At 48.0% G+C, this 9,487-nt stretch overlaps 1 pseudogene across 1 annotated transcript in view; it reads left to right on the top strand.

Annotated features, from left to right (window-relative positions):
* The first annotated feature begins 1,586 nt into the window (after nt 1–1,586).
* LOC148144267 (uncharacterized) overlaps nt 1,587–9,487 on the top strand; it is a 46,630-nt pseudogene continuing 38,729 nt past the window's right edge. Inside the window, exons 1-2 of the transcript XR_015751675.1 lie at nt 1,587–1,818; nt 3,024–4,424. The product of XR_015751675.1 is annotated as an uncharacterized LOC148144267 (transcript). The remainder of the gene's footprint in view (nt 1,819–3,023; nt 4,425–9,487) is intronic.

The following is a 9,487-nucleotide window of genomic DNA, read 5'->3' as shown; positions in this document are numbered from 1 at the left end:
CTTCATTCCTCAGCCTCCATCTCTCTCCCTTATAACTCTCAGATTCAGCCAGGCTGTTCATAACTTGCTGCATTGGATTCTGAGAGTGGATTCTGAGAGTAGCTTCTGACCTGTGCCAGCACAAAGCCTCCTGTATCCGCCTCTGTCATCTCATTCGAGCCTGTCCCATTCTCAAAGTAGCTGCTGCTGCCGGAATCATCTTTGGTCCCTTCCTTACCTCCAGGCTTGACTACTTCACTGCTGCAATCAATAATTTTACGCATTTGCCCTTCTGTAAACTTGAAATCATCTCAGACTTTGCTCTTGTTTCATGGCAACAATTCTCATTCCTCTGTGGCTCATGTGTCCACTGACCTGTGCTGTTACCCATTCAAGCAACAACCAAATTTTAAAATTCTCATTTTAGTCTTCAAATCTCTCCAATGGTTTCTCCCATCTTTATCTTTGTAATCTCTGTATGTTGAGATGAGTGTGCTGCTCCAATAGTGAGTGTCTTTGAACAGAACTTGCAGGTAATGGTCTCCCATGTAACTGCTGCTCTTGACCTTCTTAACGGTAGTAGTTTGAAAGGAGCTATCTAAAGAGTTTTGACTTTCCAAACATCCTGATATTGCTTTCTTGATAATTGATTCTAACAGCTTCCCATCAACAGCTGTTGAACTAACTGGTCTGCAATTTCTCACGTATTGCTTCTCTCCCTTTTTGAATACAGGTGTTACATTAGTATTTTTCCACTCCAGTGGATTCATAAGATATCAGAGGCCATTCAGCCCAGCAAGTCTGCTCCGTCACCCAATCACGGCTGAAGTCAACTCCTTTCTGGCGCTTCCTCTTCGTAAACTTTGATCACCTTGACAATCAAGAATCTACCTATCCCAGTCTTAAGAAAGATTCATTGAGTTTATTTATGTCCAAGGAATTTTGGAATATTGTAACTAACGTATCCACTGCCTTTAGTACATTAGAATGTGGACCATTAGGCCCAGGGGACCTGTCTGCCCTCAATCCTGATAGTGTACCTATCGACGTTGATTGTTTAAGTTCTACCCTTTCGATAGCCTCTGACTCGCCGGTTCCAATGGGGATAGTATTGCTGTCCTCCAATGTGAAAGCTGAGGAAAGTTTTGATTTAGCAGCTCTGCTATTTCAGTGTTCCCCCCATTAACTCAGCGGTTTCACCTTCCAAGGGACCAACATTTACTTCAGCGATTCTGTTCCCTTCAGCATTTCAATACCAGCTCTTGCTATTCTTTTTGATATTTTGTGCTGGGTTTATTTCGCAATTTACCTTACCTATTTTTATGAATTTTATTCATATCCGTTTGTTTATGTCTGAAAGTTTCTCAATGCTTCAGCCTTCCAGAGGTCTGGAATAACTGCTGAAAATTGAAAGAAAATACGTTCAAACTTAAAAGAAACTCATCTTTCAAATGGCTGGGGGCGGGGAAAACGATTGCCCCGCCGCCATTGTCTCCGAATTCTTGGAGGACTCCTCCGACCGCGCCACTTCGGCGGGTGATGACGTCACCAGGAGGTAACCCCGCCCCCTTTGAGTTGGCGCATGTGCAATGGGACAAAGACAGTGTTACTGAGTGTGGGAGAGGAATGGCGCCGGCGGATGAAGGAGCAAGAACAGGAGCCGCTGGAAAAGCTGAGCAGGTCCGGCAGCTCGTGTCGGGAGGAATGTGAGGAGGTGTTTCGGGTCCGGGGATCCTCCTTCAGAACAGGACCAGGTTTCAGGAACATCCCGGGGAGGTGGCCAGGCCCGAGCGCCAAGACCTGGCTCCTGCCCCCGGGGAGAGGAGACAGTGAGACAGGGTAGGATTGGGAACCGCGGGAGGAGGGAGACTGGGGAGTTTATAAACTCCTACGGGGAGGCCTCAGGCCTCCAATAGAAGCCCCACAGGCCCAGTGTTTACTTCACCGGCGAAGGAGCTCTCGGGTTGCCCGGGCAACCGGCCGCCAGCTTTGTGAGGGTCAGGCGCCTGTTGTCTTGGGACGGGGTTGTTGGATTGTTGTATAATATTGATCTCCTCTGTACTTTTAATCTTGAAGATTTTAAAAATGTACACTGGCTTCAATTTATGAATTCTAAGTACAGAAGCAAAATATAAACATCTCCTTGCATGCCTCCCAACATGTACATAGGGGCCAAGACTGTCTCAAGATTTACTGAGGTGCTGAATCAATACCTCTTTCCGTTTTGATTTATGAAGGTGGTGCCCAGCAGACTCCTGCACACAGCGTGTTCTGTCAGCCTTTATGGGAGAGATATGATAGCAAAACCCGTGTAGCCAAGTAATTTGAAGTCACACTTTGGTGCTTTAATCCCCTCAAATTCAGCATTACGTAAAGGCTATAGGTGTACCAGACTCCCTAGGACAGCCAGGATGGATAACAAAGAGGAGAGCTGAGGTGTTATCCTCGTCAAGCCTGTAACTTCTGCAAAAAACACCATCAAGTTAGTTTCATGCAATGTTCCCTTCAGCAATCCCACGCTGACTCTTCCTAATCCACCTTTCTCCGTGTGACTACAAATTTTGACCCGAATAACTATTTCTGCTTTTCCACCAAATTTAAACTGGCTGCCCTATAATTGCTGAGCATATATTTACAACCTTTCTTAAACAAGGCTGCAATGGTTGCAGTTTTCCAGTCACTTCCTCCAATTCCATGGAAGACTGTTGAATTATGGCGAATGCTCCCACAATTTCTGTCGTCCCTTTCTTCAAGATCCTTGGATACATTTCATCGAGTCCCAGTGCCTTGTCAACTTCTAAGTGCCAACAGCTTATCGAAGACTTCTTTCATATTAATTTTGAACTTATACAGTGACAAAGTCACCTTGTTGGTTGCCCCGTAAGAATTAGTTAGAGTGGAGTGAAAACAGAGGGGGAGAGAGAGTGGGATGGTGTTTTCAATTTTGTGGAATAAGAAAAGAATATTCTGCAGAAAGTAGAATTGCTTGTTCTGAATTTCTACCCTGCACTGACAGTGATGAATTTTATAATTTCTTTTTGCAGCGTATTTGAAGATCTGAAGACAGAAGTTTCAAAATGAACAGGTGTAAGCGTTATGCCGGAAACATTGACTCTCTGCTCCTCGGATGCTGCCGGACCTGCTGTGCTTTCCCAGTGCTGCGCTTTTTGACTCTGACATCAATGTCTGACAGTCACCCAATCCATCAGGACCGCAACAATTTTCAACTATGATTCTGTGATAAGGAAACAAGCTTTTTGGTTCTTGTTTGAGTACTTTTTCAGCATCAGTGGGACTGGATGAGAGACCCTACTGTTGCAGCGCACTGAGCGTGGAGCGTGTAACAGCTATACGGCCTGAAAACAGGAATTCACAGTGGGGAGGGGCTGTACAAGTGTTTGCGTACAGCTGAAGCTTCAGCCATGGAGAAACCGGAGGAATCCCGTACTGTGGAGAAACCATGGAAGTGTGGTAACTGTGGGAAAGGCTTTCGTGCCCCGTCTGCCCCAGAGGCTTATCAGCGCAGCCACACCGGGGAGAGGCCATTCTCCTGCCCAGTCTATAGGAAGGCCTTCAGCAAATCCTCCGACCTGCTAAAGCACCACCAGATCCACAGAGGGGAGAGGCCATTCAGCTGCCCTGAGTACGGCAAGGCCTTCAGCAATTCCACCACCCTGCTAACCCACAAGCGGGTCCAGGCAGGGGAGAGGACCTTCAGCTGCTCCGAGTGTGGGAAGGCCTTCAGCAATTCCTCCGACCTGCTGAAGCACCAGCGGGTCCACACCGGGGAGAGGCCATTCTCTTGCCCTGACTGCGGACAGGCCTTCGGTGATTCCTCTGCCCTGCTGACCCACCGGCGGGTCCACACAGGGGAAAGGCCCTTCAGCTGTCCCGACTGCGGGAAGGCCTTCAGCAAATCCTCTGACCTGCTGAAGCACCAGCGGGTCCACACGGGGGAGAGGCCGTTCTCCTGCCCGGAGTGTGGGAAGGCCTTCAGCTATTCCTCTGCCTTGCTGGCCCACCGGCGGGTCCACACCGGGGAAAGGCCCTTCAGCTGCCCCGAGTGTGGGAAGGCCTTCAGCAGTTCCTACAGGCTGAACCACCAACGGGTTCACACGGGTGAAAGGCCTTTCAGCTGCTTAGAGTGCGGGAAAGCCTTCAGCAATTCCTCTAACCTGCTGACCCACCAGCGAGTCCACACACAGGAGAAACCCTTCAGCTGTCCCGAGTGCGGGAAGGCCTTCAACAGTTCCTCCCACCTGCTGACCCATCAGCGGGTCCACACAGGGGAGAGGCCGTTCCCCTGCACAGTGTGTGGGAAGGCTTTTAGCAATTCCTCCAACCTGCTGAACCACCAGCGGGTCCACACAGGCGAGAAGCCCTTCACCTGCTCTCAGTGTGGGAAGGGTTTCACCCGCTCCTTCAACCTGCGGAGCCACCAGCGAGTTCACGAGGATTGAAGGAGCAATGAGTTGGAGGGGTTGGTGGTGGCGGTGTTGGATGTGGAGAGTGTGTGCGCTTTGACCGTGAGCTGTTTTTAAAAAAAAACCTACTTTTTCTATGCCTTTTTGCTGGGGGGAATCTGAAGCTGTAACAAAGTTGGGTCACAGTAAAGTTTACCTGAACTTAACGTCAGGCTCAGGTTCTCATTGAAAGCTTTGAGCTCCAAATGGTTTTTGTTTTAAAGCTGCTCATTTCTTTCAGCCTCCTGCACTAAGTTTCCAATGTCGTGTATCAATGGAGCAGTGAATGAGTAGCTACTATCATTAGAAATTGTACATTTTTCAGTCTGTAATGAGTACTGCACTATTTCATCAGCATTGTAAAGTTTACTGGCAGTAGTAAAGGGTGTGGGCCGTGTTCACTAGAAACGACTTGGAGGAGCCAGTGTTGGACTGGGGTGGGTAAAGTTAAAAATCATAGTTAAGTTAAAAAGCACCAAGATATAGTCCAACAGGTTTATTTGGATGCACTAGCTTCCAGAGCACTGCTCCTTCATCAGGTAGCTGTGGAGCACGATCATCAGACACAGAATTTAAAGCAAAAGATCACAGTGTCATGCAACAGAAATGATATATTGAAAAAAACCTGGATTGCTGTTAAGTCTTTCATCTTTTAGAATGGGTTGCAGGTTTTGCTTCATTAATGTATAAATCCCAGAACATTTTTAAGTCAGTCTCGAGATGACTTAAGGTTTTATAAAAATAGGTGACATCTCAGCTCTCACAATGTATGAAAGGTGTGAAGTTTGAATGTGTCTGTATCCAAATCTTGAATCAGACTGGTTCTATTACCAAAGTAGGAATTTATAAAATAATACATGGATTGACTACCTGCCGATTTCTGCTCAAAGCGCACATCGAATGTATCTGCAAATGCAAATTCACCACATCGACCCATATGTATGTGTTTGCAAGTGTGCATGCTTGGTAACGTTTGTCTGTGTGATGGAGTATAAGCCTCTGAGAAGGACAGAATAGTGACAGACATCATCTCTGTTCTCTGCAGTTGGCAGCAGGAGGCCAGATGGCATCAGGATTCAGGAACCAACGTGCTCAGGGCTGGAGAAGTGGGAAAGGGAGGCTGCAGTGGGTGTGGTTCAACAATGTCAGGACGAGACAGCCAGTCAGAAACTACAAAGACAAAGCAGAACCCCAAAGCTATGGGCAGCACAGTGATTCTGTGGCTAGTGCTGCTGCCTCATATTGCCAGGGACCTGGGTTTGATTCCAGCCTCTGGGGACTGTCTGTGTGGACTTTGTGTATGGTTTACCTCTGGGTGCTGCGGTTTCTACCCACAGTCCAACAATCTGCAGTTCAGAGTAATAAGTCAGGGGGAGCTGCAAAGCTATATGGTAGGTGAGTTGGTCTGGTGGGAAGCTTGGTGTGAATTAGATGGGTCAAATAGCCTGCAGGGATTATATGATTCTGCTACCATGACCACGTGTATATTGAGAAGTGACTGCTGTGGTCCTGGGAAAGGTGGGATTTGTGGTGTCGCTGCCCGCTGTCCATTCTCTCCCTGTCCCCCCAACTCTTGTCCATTTTCTCTCTCTCGACCCCCAGCCATTCTCTTTCCTTACTTCCCCCAGCACCTGTTATTTCTTGTGCCTCAAGACTTCTTTGATTGCTGTATCAAGACTTTCTAAGAAAAGAGAGAGAATGGATGTTGATGAGTCTATATGAGAGATGGGGGTGTATGAGAAATGGCTGATCTTTAAAATGAAGAATAGCTAAAATTATATATTCAGAAACATCATTAAAGCATCTTCAATTTTATTAAAAAGCTGCAGGCACCTTTCTGAACCTGCATTGAAATATGAGCAGTTCGGCCACAGTTGAGTACAGGCTGTAATGGGTGAATTCCTAGTCTTGTGATATAGGTTCCAACTATGTAGAACAAGAGTCACAGAGTTAGCAACGGACTGCTTATGCTCTTCGGTGTCAGCAAAAATCTGCGCATACTCCTAGATTTCTGCACAAACGGTTTGCCACCTTCTTTTGATGGACCAATAGAGAGCCCTGGAGAATCGGAAAGAGACTGGACCTCCTGCCATTCAGAGCTCCCCATTCTCTGAATGCGGAAGTTGGACAATGAGCTTTGAAAGCTGCTAATCTCTCCCTGAACAATGGTTGAGCTTCACCCCAGACTGCAACTTCATTCCTCTGTCCAACATCTGTGAGTACAGCACTCTCTTTTCCGTTTCTTGTTTTGCATTCTGGGCTTCAATTGTTGACTTACAGCAAGTGAAAGGAAGTGAATCTAGGGAGGGGACGGACTACGGAAACGTTGGTCCAGGTCGTTCTCAGTCGGCAAACACATGGCAATTGCATTAGCACAAATGTGATAATATAGCCTTTAGTGTGGAATAAAAAGCAGAAAGGAGTTGCATTGTTAAAAGTGACACATTGGGATGTGAAGGAAGTGAGGACTGCAGATGCTAGAGATTAAGAGTCAAAGTGTGGCGCTGGAAAAGCACAGCAGGTCAGACAGTATCCGAGGACCAGGAGAGTCAACATTTCAGACATGAGCCCTTCATCAGGAATGATGTGTGATGTACAAAAGGCCTTCTACAGGCCGCCTCCTTGCGAAACGTTTCAGAGAACACCTCTGGGACGCCCGGACCAACCAACCCAACCACCCTGTGCCTCAACACTTTAACTCCCCCTCCCACTCCACCAAGGACATGCAGGTCCTTGGACTCCTCCATCGCCAGACCATAGCAACACGACAGCTGGAGGAAGAGTGCCTCATCTTCTGCCTAGGAACCCTCCAACCTAAAGGGATCAATTCAGATTTCTCCAGTTTCCTCATTTCCCCTCCTCCCACCTTGTCTCAGTCCCAACCCTCGAACTCAGCACCACCTTCCTAACCTGCAATCTTCTTCCTGACCTCTCCGCCCCCACTCCAGTCTATCACCCTCACCTTAACCTCCTTCCACCTATCGCATTCCCAATGCCCCTCCCCCAAGTCCCTCCTCCCTACCTTTTATCTTGGCACACTCTCCTCATTCCTGAAGAAGGGCTCATGCCCGAAACGGCGATTCTCCTGCTCTTTGGATGCTGCCTGACCTGCTGTGCTTTTCCAGCAACACATTTTCAGCTCAGCGTCCTTCTACACTCGTCAATGCCAATTGTCAGACAGGTGAAAGAAGCAATCAGCAAGGCAAGTGATATATTACTGGAAAAGCGCAGCAGGTCAGGCAGCATCCAGGGAACAGGAGAATCGACGTTTCGGGCATAAGCCCTTCTTCAGGAATGAGGAAAGTTTGTCCAGCAGGCTAGGATAAAAGGTAGGGAGGAGGGACTTGGGGGAGGGGCGTCGGAAATGTGATAGGTGGAAAGAGGTCAAGGTGAGGGTGATAGGTCAGACTGTGGTGGAGGCGGAGAGGTCGGGAAGATGATCTCAGGTTAGGAAGGCGGTGCTGAATTTGATGGATTTGACTGAGACAGGGTGGGGGGAGGGGAAATGAGGAAACTGGTGAAATCCGAGTTCATCCCTTGTGGTTGGAGGGTTCCCAGCTGGAAAATGAGGCGTTCTTCCTCCAACCGTCGTTTTGTTGTGGTCTGACGATGGAGGAGTCCAAAGACCTGCATATCCTTGGTGGAGTGGGAGGGGGAATTGAAATGTTGAGCTACAGGGTGGTTGGGTTGGTTGTTCCGGGTGTCCCAGAGGTGTTCTCTGAAACGCTCCGCAAGTAGCCGGTCTGTCTCCCCAATATAGAGGAGGCCACATCGGGTGCAGAGGATGCAATAGATGATATGTGTGGAGGTGCAGGTGAATCTGTGGCGGATATGGAAGTTTCCTTTGGGGCCTTGGAGGGAGGTGAAGGGGGAGGTGTGGGCGCAAGTCTTGCACCTCCTGCGGTTGCAGGGGAAGGTGCCGGGAGTGGAGGTTGGGTTGGTGGGACGCCCGGACCAACCAACCCAACCACCCTGTGCCTCAACACTTTAACTCCCCCTCCCACTCCACCAAGGACATGCAGGTCGGTGAACTCCTCCATCGCCAGACCATAGCAACACGACAGCTGGAGGAAGAGTGCCTCATCTTCTGCCTAGGAACCCTCCAACCTAAAGGGATCAATTCAGATTTCTCCAGTTTCCTCATTTCTCCTCCCCCCACCTTGTCTCAGTCCCAACCCTCGAACTCAGCACCACCTTCCTAACCTGCAATCTTCTTCCTGACCTCTCCGCCCCCACTCCAGTCTATCACCCTCACCTTAACCTCCTTCCACCTATCGCATTTCCAATGCCCCTCCCCCAAGTCCCTCCTCCCTACCTTTTATCTTGGCACACTCTCCTCATTCCTGAAGAAGGGCTCATGCCCGAAACGGCGATTCTCCTGCTCTTTGGATGCTGCCTGACCTGCTGCACTTTTCCAGCAACACATCTCCGGCTCTGATCTCCAGCATCTGCAGACCTCACTTTCTCCCCAAGTGATATATTAGCAAGAGGAGTTGAGTTCAGAAGTGGGGATGTCTTCCTGCAGTTGTGAAGGGTCATTGAATATATTCAAGGCTGAATTCATCTGATTTTTGAACAAAGTGGATGGTGATGGGGGAAAGTTTAAAAAAAAAAGTTTTTAAGACCAGTACAGAATAGTTCCAAAGTAATACAGAACAGAAACAGACCCTTCAGTCCAACTAGTCCATGCTGACTATATTCACAAACGAACCTAGTCCCATCTAGTTTGACCTATATCCCTCCAAACCTTTCCTATTAATGTACTTATCCAAATGTCTTAAATGTTGACAGTTCCTGCATCCACCATTTCTCAGAACATTGAAAGAGAGTGATTCCACATGTAAACCAAAAGAAAAAGGTGCTCTTCATGTCTTTTTTTAAAAATCTTTCTCCTCTCACCTTAAAAATGTACTCCTTAATCTTGAAACCCCCACCCGAAGGAAACAGCATCTGCCATGCACATCAATATCCCTTCTTGACTTTATAAACTAAGGTCACCTCTCAACCTCTTGTGCTGCAGTGAAAAGTGTCCCAGCATATCCACC

This window comes from Chiloscyllium plagiosum, unplaced genomic scaffold (genome assembly GCF_037043375.1).
Source record: "Chiloscyllium plagiosum isolate Xiang-an unplaced genomic scaffold, Cpla_swu_hap1 HiC_scaffold_27, whole genome shotgun sequence".
Classification (NCBI taxonomy): Eukaryota; Metazoa; Chordata; class Chondrichthyes; order Orectolobiformes; family Hemiscylliidae; genus Chiloscyllium; species Chiloscyllium plagiosum.
The sequence above is the reverse complement of the archived record's forward strand: the minus strand, read 5'-3'. Positions and strand labels throughout refer to the sequence as shown.